Source organism: Palaemon carinicauda, unplaced genomic scaffold, assembly GCF_036898095.1.
Source record: "Palaemon carinicauda isolate YSFRI2023 unplaced genomic scaffold, ASM3689809v2 scaffold185, whole genome shotgun sequence".
NCBI classification, from domain to species: Eukaryota; Metazoa; Arthropoda; class Malacostraca; order Decapoda; family Palaemonidae; genus Palaemon; species Palaemon carinicauda.
The window spans coordinates 13,452-22,500 of record NW_027169425.1 but is presented as its reverse complement, the minus strand read 5'-3'; positions in this window follow the sequence as shown (position 1 = coordinate 22,500).

Sequence of the window (9,049 nt, the reverse complement as noted above, 5' to 3'; positions counted from 1 at the left end):
GGTACTGTGTTTACAATTGTAAACAAAGAGTGACTTAGTGTTTGGTGGTCTGCGATTTATCTTATTTTAAGGTAAATTATTAATAATTTTAACGTTATATCCTATCTTATATATCAGCAGGATAACTGTGAGCAATCTGGGAGACTAATTTGTTGAATATAATTTGTAAATATGAGTGAAAAGTGTCTAAAGACGCCAGTTAAAATTGTCGATTGGAAACATTGAGAGGTAAATTCTGGTTAAGCCAGTCGTAATTTAACGATAAATTCTTATCATTACGTATAAAATATCTTATGTAAATACTATTTTGGATCATTATAAACAATATTTCCCCCCATTAGAATATATTTTATAAGAAATAAGGAAGCTTAAGCCTTTGTAGAATGACGGACAAAGCCTTTACGTACATTTGCGGTACGGAAATCTTACTTCAATTAAATTTCCCATGTCCTAGGACGTATGTACCCGTGTTTTTCGTGCTATAGATCCCTCCTCCCGTATTTAATCGAACGTATATACGGTTAGATTGCTCTCCCGAATGAACACCAATGTAATCACTTAATGGTCTAATGGTAAAAGTATAGAATACAATAAACAGTTTTGGTAAAGTTTTACTGTATTACAGATTCCCATTTCGAACAGAAAATTGTTTCATTGTAGTGTATTACAGGGCAATGTAACCTAGGAAAACAACTACTGTTTCTTATAGAAAAAATTACGCTCTCTTCGAAAATGACACTCGTTCCCGTCGCAAATGAATAGTTTCAGAAATATATATACATCTATATCCTCCAATAATGGGGGACTTTTGGGTGGGGAAAACATACTGGGGAATCGATATATAAACATAAAACAAGCCTTTTCTTTTCTATACATTACCTTCTTGTAATTATAATAACCGGAGGAAAATACAAAACAGTATATCTGGATAAACTTTGGAGGTGCCGTTACAAAGATTGTGTCATGAAAAAATACAGTAACCAGTGCTGCCAACGTCAGATGTAGATCAAATGTTATTTTGTGACCTGTTATACTGCTAGGTTAGGTGGGTTTGTTAGGTTCTGTGCCCTTTTTGTACTTTTTATATATTGAGTAAAACTTATATGGAGAAATTATTTAAAATACATATGGAAATATCTATCATTACTATCTTTAGTAATGTCAGCGTGCCGTTGGTAACTCTGTGTACCATACGTCAACGTTGGTAACACTGTGTATTATTGGTAACGTTGCTAATGTTATTGTTCGTTCGTAAGAGAAGTGACACCGTGCAACTCAAAGTTATCCGAATTGGTTGATCTGTTTGTTTCCGATTGAAATGAACATCAAATTCTGTTAATTCACGTTATTTACTATAGGAAAACAATTATATATCGTTTCCCCAGTATGTTTTCCCCACCCAAAACCCCGAGTTCCCACTGGGGGTCCCCCATTATCGTAGGATATAGATGTATATATATTTCTGAAACTATTCATTTGCGACGGAAACGAGTGTCATTTTTGAAGAGAGCGTAATTTTTTTCTATAAGAAACAGTAGTTTTTTTCCTAGGTTACATTGCCCTGTAATTCACTACAAAAATACCTTCATTTTACCTGTGCACTGTTCGGAGGTTTTCATTTTACCTGTGCACTGTTTGGATGTTTTAGTTTTTACTTGTGCACCGTTCGTAGGTTTTCATTTTACCTGTGCACTGTTTGGATGTTTTATTTTTATCTGTGCACTGTTTGGAGGTTTTTGTTTTACCTGTGCACTGTTTGGATGTTTTATTTTTATCTGTGCACTGTTAGGAGATTTTCTCTTTACCCGTGCACTGTTCGGAAATTCCTCAAACCCCACAATTAAGAACAAGAATTACGGAGCCTTTGTATATCAGAGGCCAGTTCCTCCCTTTTGGATTAAAAATTGATATCAACTAACCTAAATTCTCCCCCTTAACCTAACCTACAAGCTGTGTCCTTACCCACTTACCTAACAGGGTTCTAACGCCCCCTTACACTGCCGTATTCAAGTTAGCCGTAATCATACATACAGGTGGCCGCTATCATACATACTCCCCATCAAATGCAACAGGGTTAAAATTATAGAACAGTGCAATAAAGGGTTTGTAAAAAATCAGACTTAAATGTATTTTTTTTTACGGTTTGATAATTTTTGTTAATGATTTCTAGCAGAAATCCATAGTTTTTGAGATATGGTGAGTCGACTTCTATAACTGAAAGGTAAGGGTTAGTGCAAGGTATTTTCATCATTTACGTTCGAAATACTTTAAAATATGCCGTGTACAAGTTTAATGTATGCTATTGAGATAAACCTTTTTAAACTTTGTTGTTTCCGCCAGTCATCATCATCAGAAACCAGTCTTCTTAATGAAAAAGTTACTGTTACTATAACCGAGTAATAGTAATGTTGGTGAATGTAGTTTGTTGGGACAGGGTAAGTATAAAGAACATGGTAGTCTAAAGGTCAGGGCTGTCGTCCATCGAACTACAAAGGCTCCTAGTAATGGAACAATGTGAAAAAAACTGAAGCAATTGTTTGCTAGGACCTCTGGATGCATAGAGAATGGGACTTGCCATCCCAATTTGTATGGAGTCATTTGTAGCAGTCTGCATCTTATCAGAAATATCTCCTTTTTCAATTAAGCTAATGATTCATTGGTTTTTGTTCTGCCTTATCAGAAATATCTCCTTTCTCAATTAAGCTAATGATTCATTGGTTTTTGTTCTGCCTTATGCTCGCTTCGCTCGCTATTAAACATTATTTCATTGTTCCCATGTTCTGGCAAGCAGAACATGTTTCATTACGTGCATTAGCCCCCAGGGTTAGTATTTCGGTGTCAGTTATCAGTTATACAAACTTAGAATTTGATTACCTCGGTTATTATTACGAAGCGATTCATGGTTATGAGAAATCCATATTTTTCATTTAGGCCTATTTTATAATTCCAAAATTTAGGATTAAAAAACTAAATTTTTAAAAGGGAAACAAATGCAAGAGCACCATCTAATCTAGAACCCGTTTACGTTGTTGGGCGGAGGGATTCGCCTTTCCATCGGCCCCTCCTTGGTTTTCTTCTTTATTCTAATTCTTTTATTTTCTTCTCTCTTTTTTCCACATTTGATAGATATATTCTTTTCTTTTCTCTATTCCATCTTTCTTGAACAGCACGTTTCCTATTATCTTCTTCTTTTCTTCTTCATACGGCTGTTGCAATTCCACTATGTTTCTTCTTTCGTCGCTGAGGTCTGGACACTCAAGAATGAAGTGGGCGAGGTCTTCATTAACTGCCCCACATAGTTTGCATTCTACCCTACCTCCCGCTTCATGTCTTTTCCTATCGTTTAATTTCAAACAGTTGGCCCTAGCTCTATATATAATAATAGAATTAGGTTTGTTGTCATAAAACATTTCTTCTCCTATTTGCCCTTTTTCTTGTTCGTATATTTCTAAACTATTTTTCTCTTTTATCTCATCCCTCCACTTTTTACCATCTACTTCTCTAATTTTGGCCTTAAGCTCTTCTTTTCCCATTCTCCTAAAGGTTCTATCGTTCATTTCCATATCTTTAATCCATTTCCTAGTCTCTTTCATCCACCTGTTATTTTCATTTTCTTTCATTTCTTCCAGAATTATCTTCAGCAAATCATTTCTCCCCTCTTCTATCCCTTTCACAAACCTTAGCCTTCCTCCTGCTATCCTAGTCTTCATTTCGGATATTCCTATCTCTCCCCGTAGTGTTGCTACTGCTGCATATGATGGTGCTCCCAAAATTTTTCTTCTTACTCCGTTTTCAATCTGCTGTAATCGTTTTATTTCACTTTCTGTTATGTTCATTACTGCCGTGCCATATAGTATTCCGGGTAAGGCTACATATTTCCAATATGGTTTTCCTATTAGTATTTTGTGGCAGCTTTTCGTAATAATTGAGTAGGTTAAGTTAGCTAGCTTTTCTGCCTTTTCCATCATTTTCTTTTGTTTTTTAAACATATTTCTTTTCCCTTCTATCTCTATTCCTAAATATTTATGCTATCTGTTACTTTAATACCCTCTATTTCTTCCGGTTTTTCTTTCATATTATATATGATAATATGACTTATTTTTGTTTATTTCTAGCCCACAATCTTTACATATTTCTACTAGTATTTTTGTTTGCTTCAGCATCTACTATATTTTTTGCTACAATTAGACCGTCATCTGCCAAGAACAATGCCCTAATCCTTATTATTTCGTTTTCAAAGCCTTTTCCTTTTCTTTCTAATTCATTTATTATTTTACAGTATATGTAATTAGTTTAAATAGAGTAGTTGACCCTGTACATCCCTGTTTTATCCCACTCGTTACTTCAAATTCTTTATCTAATTCATATCCTATGTTTATTTTGGTTTTGTCTCCTTCGTAGATTTCTTCCAATGTATCTATTACATTTGGGTGTATTCTGTATTCTTTCATAATTTCTATTATTTTTTCCCTCTTTATTGAGTCATAGGCTTTCTTGAAATCTATTGAAATTACATTAAACTTTCCATCCTTTTGTAGCTTTCTTCTACACAGTATTGTAAAATAAATATGTTGTCTTCTACTCTTCCTCCTTTTGTGAACCCGGCTTGCGTTTCTTTCATCTCCATATTTCTCTCAAGTTGTTCTTCTATTTCATCTTTCATGAGGGCCATAAATATTTTGTATGAGGCATTTGTAAGGGCAATTGGTCTTAGATCTTTTACTGTGGGTTTCTTTACCTTTTTTATCATTTTCGTTTTAGACTTTTTTCACTTTTCGGGCTTGTTCTTCTCCTCCGTTTCATTTTGAAGGCCCTTTGTAATGATTTCCAAACATTTGCTGTCATTAGCTATAGTTTTATATAATTCTGGTTTCAGTTCATCTGGACCTGCTGCCTTTTTATTTTTCATTTTTCTTAAAATTTTCTTAACTTTCTCCTCTGTTAACTTGGGAATATTCATTGGTGTTATCTTTCTTGTTATTGGTGATATCATATCCATGTGCTCTCTTATTTCTATAGGGAATGAGTGTCCTAATGAATTTTTTTCTTTTTCTATTTCCTTTAATTTTTCTATATAACTTTGTCTTTCTTCACTATTCCATACATCTTTCATTTTATTTTCGTGCATTTTATAAATGTTTTCCCCCCAGAACCTATCTATTTGTTCCTCTGCTACTTCTGTGGATAGTTTTTCTCCATTTTCGTCATATAATTGTATTTCTTCCTCCTCTTCCTTTTTCCCTTTCAGTTTGTCAATATTTTTTAATATTTTGTTCCTATCCTTCCTTACTTCATTAGCCTTCTTCTTTTCATTTTCCCACATTGCTTCCTTTATTACAACCTGCTGGTTCTATCTTTGCTTTCTCTTCTCCAGTTGTTCTCCGTCTGTACTTTGCTTGTAGCTTTCTTTTTGCTGACTCTTCTACAACTTCATCAAATTCATCCATCCTTGTGATTTCTCTGTTCTCTAGATTATTTTTTAATTCTTCCCTGTATTCCCTAAGACTTTCTTCGTCTGTTTTGTAATACATACTTTCTTTCCAAAATCCTTTTTTTGTAGTTTTCTATCTTCGCTTTAACGCTGACCTCTTTCTATCTTCGCTTTACCGCTGACCTCTACCTCAACCAGATTATGGTCAGATATATCTACTTTATCTTTTTCTTCATCTATGTTCATCTCATCGAAGTATTCATACATTTCTTTATTTACCAACACCAAGTCTATGGTACTTCTTTGATAACCTCTCTCCCATGTATATGTTCCTTTGCATTTCTCATCTACATTTAATAATATAAGGTTTTTATTGTTTATTACCTCGAGTATTTTCTTTCCATTTTCATTCTCCTCTTGGTATCCCAAGAAGCCTAGATGACCATTTAAAATCTCCCATTATAATTAGTGCTTCATCTTCCTCTACTTCCTCTATTTTTTTCTCTAGCTCTGTTCGTATCACTACATTTCTTTACCTTCCCTATCCCTGCCACAATCCATATACTGTATACTACAGTAAGTCTCACTTTCTTTTTAAGGATATTCCCTTTTACATCCAATATATCTAAGTTCTTCGATTGAACTTTTTCTATTTCTATATCCTTTGTCGTCTCTGTACTGTATATCACCATTAACCCCCCTCCTTTTTTATCTTTAAAATCCCTCATACTCTCCTTCTTAATTGTACCATCACTTATATTAATCTTATCTATTTTTTGTTGTGTTTCAGTTAGCACTACTATGTTGATATCAAAGCTATCGTTTAGGAGACTCTCCATTTCCATGTATTTTTGCTTTGTTAAGCCTTGTATATTTATCATTTTGAAACTAATTCTCTTATTCTTTTCCGTTGGGCTGTCGCGTGATCCATATTCATTCCTTTTTCTGTTCCCCTTTTGCATTTCTTGTGGTCCTATCTCTACCTCCTTTCTCTGGCCCCCTGTTCTCTGAGGAGTTTTCCTTTTTTTATCATCCAGCCATTCTCTCCATTATTTTGTTTTTCTTTGAGGTTTTCCCTAAGTTTTGACATAACCTCTCTTTCCTTTTTCGTCATGTCCTTTGTTATACCTACTCTTTTTTTCAAAGGATTCTGTTCGTGTTTTAGTTTCTTAGCACTTTTTAGGATTTTCCACTTCATTTCTTCATTCTTAAATTTAATAAGCATTGGCCTAGGTCGTCCCCTCCCCCCCTCATTTCGCTTCCCTAGCCTTATTACCTGTTCCATCTCTATCTGCTCTAGCTCTAAACTATTTCTGAAAATATCCTGACACCAATTAGTATCCTCTGTTTTTCTTTCCTCTGCTTCCTTCCTTTCACTTTCTGGTACATTATACAGCACTAAATTGCATACTGTACTCTCCTTTTTTCAATATTAAACTTACCCGATAATCATGTAGCTGTCAACTCCGTTGCCCGACAGAATTCTACGGGAGGGATACGCCAGCTATCACTATACTAGAAGGGGGTGTACTCACCAGCGCCACCTGTGGCCAGGTACTACAGTACTTCTTGTTGACACCTCCTCAATTTTTCCTCTGTCGTGCTTCCGGCAAGACGTTCTGGGATACGCTTATGATCTGGAGTATTGTTCACGGCTTTTGGTGAAGTATTTCTCTCAGATTTCGGCTGTCGCTATACTGGAAAACTTCTATATTAGCTTAGATAGCTTTTATTTAGTTCTGATTTATGGTTAACGATCTTTTTGCTTGATTTGGAATCCCCCTTGGCTAACTCTTTGATTCAAGATGTCTGACATTTCACAAGCCCCACCCCATAGACGATGTAGGTCTTGTAATAGGCGTATTCCGAAGGCCTCGGTAGATCCTCACACCGCTTGTTCTGACTGTAGGGAAAGACCCTGTCAGTTGGAAGATCGATGTGAGGAATGCACCGGACTTTCGGAACTTGAATTTGTCCGATTCTTGAAATATTCAACCAAGTTAGAGAGAGAGAGAGTTAGGAGGAGTTCTTCTCGCTCTTCACTTTTTTCCTCACCTCATGATCCCCTACCTTTTCCTCCCCCTGTAGTGGCTACCCCCGAACCTACTATTTGCCCTCAACCTGATATGTCTGTTGTTTTGCGTGCCATTCAGGCTTTAGGTGACAAAGTGGAATCGGTGGTTAGTGATCATAAGTCTCTTATGGCCGAAGTCAAGGAACTTAAGGTCAAGAGTGCAGTGGGAGGTAATAGTGCCAGTGCTGTGACAAGTGCTAGTGTCAGTGCAGTGCCAAGTGCTAGTGTCAGTGTCAGTGTGGTGCGTGAGGGTACTTCTGTGCGTGCCAGTCGTCCTCCCAGTCCGGGACCTCTTGCAAGCTCCCAAGCCCAGGGGAGAAGCAATGTCGAAGGGCAAAAGGGTTCGGCAGGCCTTGATCGGCGCACAGAAGTATCCTCGGTGGTTGCGGGCGTGTCTTACAGAGACCGTCACTCCCACCCGCAGACGATTGAGCCCGTCTTTTACTCGTCTGCTGAAGAATTGTCAGGGAGGAAACGCTGGACTCAGGTCTCTAGACCTCTCAAACGCAAAGTCCAGACCTCAAGAGCTCTTCAACCTGGCTGCAGTCATTGGATCAGCTCTGACTCGCCGCAGTCATCAGTTGACTGCACACCTCCTAAGAGGGGTAAGGTGCTGCCACAACAGACCTCATCTTCTGTTAAGGCTTTGCCTCAGCAGACCTTAGTGTCTGCCGACCCCAAGTTGACTTTACTGCAGTCCATGCAGTCACAGCTTGCGGTCTTAATGCGTGAGTGTCAGGCTGAGAAGGTTACACCTCCTCCTGCGATCGCTCCGCCTAACCGCACTCCAGTCTGCCAGGCGTACGATGTTGAGGCTCCTCAGGATACCTTACCGCGTACTGAGTTGCCAGTTTCCAGCGGTGTGCAGCAACCTCCGCCTTCCTTAAGGCAACCTCAGCAATGGGAACAGGAAGCTTATGCCTTACTTCCTCCGCTTCCACTTGCGGTTCCACCTGTGAGGCAACACTCTCTTGAGGTACGACAACCTCTTCCATCCATGAGGCAGACACCTCAGCTCTCGCTGCAGCGACCTCAACCCTCCTCAAGGCGAGAGCCTCAACACCTTAGCCTTGCGCCTCAGGAACCTCAACTCGCGAGACAAGAACTGCGTTCTGCGCAGCCGCTACCTCAACTCTCGCAGCTCACACCTCAGGAACCTCAACTCGTTCCTCAGGAACCTGCTACTGCGCATCCGCTACCCTTACAGCAAGCGCAACTCTTGAGTCAAGACACTCATGCCAGGATTCAGCCTCCTCAACCCATGCGCCTACCTTCCGCTACTCCTTTTGACCAGCCTTTGCAGCCTGAACCTCAGGTTTTACCTCATCAACAGAGACTTGAGGATGAAACCACAAGCGTTTTTGCACCCGCTTGTTCAGATTCTGCTGTTCAGCATACCACAGTTCCCTTACCTCTCACTTCGCTACACTTGGTGATGAGGTTTCTGATGAAGAAGCTGCGCACCTGGATCCCTCATCAGACGTGGAAGAATCCAAGTCTTCTCCTCCACCTATTGACTTTCGTAAGGTCCTGGCTCTTTTCAG